Raw genomic sequence first — 2,627 nt, 5'->3', positions numbered from 1 at the left:
TGGCACTGTAACTGAAGGAGCAATTGCTGAATTGTTTCATGGATTAAATTGATCTGGATCAGGTTTCTTTAAGACAAATATTTATGGAGAATGTGTTGGATTTCACTTTATAATGCTGTAATGGCATGACTAGTACACTGATTTTAATGCCTTTAACATCCAAATCAGGTTTAACACTTAGAAAAGTGTCTTGAAATGATATGAGGTCTCTTTTTCAAATCATCTGATTCTCTTTTGTGATGGTCTTTTAAGTTCTTTTATTATAATTTAGTTGAAACAACTTCTATTATAATATTCATTTTAAATCACGTACATGCTTTTAATGTATAAGAGGAATCTTTTTTGATAGCAATGATGCCCATAACCCATATTTTCAAAGTAGAGCTACACTAAATTAGATTTTAATCCATCTCATTCAGAATATCAAGGGGAATTTATTCCTGCATACTTAAACATCCACAACAAACATTTTTAAACATGCCTCAATTCTGAGTTCTCTAGAAAGAAATTTCTTCTGGTGCATATTTCCAAATCTATTGTATATTGCAGTAGCCTCTTTCCTGTTCTTTGCTTAATGTATATAAAGTTTTCATCACTTCTAGTGTAATAATAATTCTCATTTGGGACTAAATGTTGCTGTCCCTTTCCTTCCCCTGGCTCACCACACCTTGAGTGAACAGGCTTTGTATACACAGTGTCGTTGTAGCCGTGTTGGTCCCAGGATATTAGAGACCTGAAGAAGAGCTCTGTGTGGCTCGCTAGCCAACAGAAGTTGGTCCAATAAGCGATATTACCTCACCAACCTTGTCTCTTTGTATAGATGGTTTAAAGGGGCAATCAGGCAAGCAACCCTCTCCAGTCCTTTGACCTAAAATAGTCCAAGGTGACTGGCTGCCACTGTTATAGCACATGGGCTTTTAATAGCACCAGGGCCTTCGCACACTCCCTACTCACAAGGGTTAGGCCTGGGAAGCTGCATAGTTGTGGTGCCATATCTTCACGCTTCCCTTTGCATTGACATTGTGGAATGGGGCATTCCAATTCTTTGAGGCCAGTGCATCCTCCCTTCTTGAATTCTTAATCTGTGGTATGTTCAAATGTTGTGGACTCTGCAAGGATTACTATGGTCATATAGCCCTAAGGATTAATTTGCTTGTCTGTGTAAATATATTTTTCTTTTAAATTTGAATATTTGATGTATTAGGCTTATAGATTTTATGTTAAAAGTAAGTTTGGCTGTAATGCAAGAGACCTACCTGCAGGCCAAACCCCTGTATGTTAATGCGAAGTTAACTCCTTTTGAGACCCTGACCCAGAAAAGTAAAATTAGACAAAACACCCACGCAGATGTCTAAAGACCTTTACCTGGACCAATAGCAGTAAACGGGGGGGGGGGGGGGGGGGGGGAGGAAAGGGGGTTTTGCCCACAAGTCTAACAGATATACCACAAGTGTGTACATACCTGTCATCCAAATGCACATACATACTAACCTATGGGGTAGGTGTACCCTAACATTTCCGTGGGGGAGGAATGAAATTTGGGCATAAGAGGAAGGATTTCCTATTAATGCCCTATAAAAAGGTGAGGCAGCTCACCATTAGACAGGCAATCTACCCACCTATCTGCTCCTGTCTACTCTTCATTGCCTCCACCTTCAATTACGTATTGATGCTACCCATCTCCTACACGGCTATTAACTATTGATAGGCCGTTCTTCATTTCTTTTCAAGACTGTAAGTTAAAAAGGGATGTAATCTCCCTTATATTATATTTTATTTTAGTTAAGACATATAGAGTTAAGTTAGAGAGTAAACAACTTTGCAGTAGCTTTCTCTGCCAGATGTGTGAAAACGCACAAAGTGTTGCCAACAACAGGTTATTATCAAAACAGAGTGTGAGTATTAATTAACTTTGCAGCTTATAATCTTATATTCATATATATCTATCTCTTAAAGAACTGTGATACAAGTGTAACTCTGTAATTCTGATTGGTTTACCATTTGCTTACTATCTTCATTGATTTTAATAAAAAGGTCTTTATGACTACATCTGTCTCAGTGTAAACTTCCTGTCATACCCCCGAAGTTCCTTTTATAAACTCTGTGAAGCCTGATTCAGGACGAACTTTATCTTCTGATCAAACAAATTGGCGAGCTGAAACCCATACTAATTAATATTCACAATAATCAGTATTAAAACTATTAAAATTAGTACTTAATTAATTAAACTTAATTAGATGAAATTAAATTAGGTGGATAGATTAAATCAACACAACTAACACACCCCAAATCAGGCTACAGTCCAAACTGAAATCAGGCTTCAATGGGGTTGTACCTGCTTGCGTCAGATCTGTTTAAGCCTCACCACAAGCCTGATGCTCCATTGCCTCAGACCTTGTATAATCATTGACCTCCGTGTAGTGAGTGCACAATGCTACCAGGTGAGAATACCAGTGTTATCTAATCCCTTTGCATTTGTGTTGTTCAGGTATCAGTGACTACACAAGACACGGAGCATTGGGGAAACAGGCCCTATGTCTTCAGAACAAGGAGCAAAATCTACAGGAAAACATCTGTATTGGGTTTTTACATTTCAGATGAGAAAAACCACATAAACAGACAAAAGG

This window comes from Malaclemys terrapin, chromosome 2 (genome assembly GCF_027887155.1).
Source record: "Malaclemys terrapin pileata isolate rMalTer1 chromosome 2, rMalTer1.hap1, whole genome shotgun sequence".
Taxonomy (NCBI): Eukaryota; Metazoa; Chordata; order Testudines; family Emydidae; genus Malaclemys; species Malaclemys terrapin.
Note: the sequence above shows the minus strand (reverse complement) of the source record.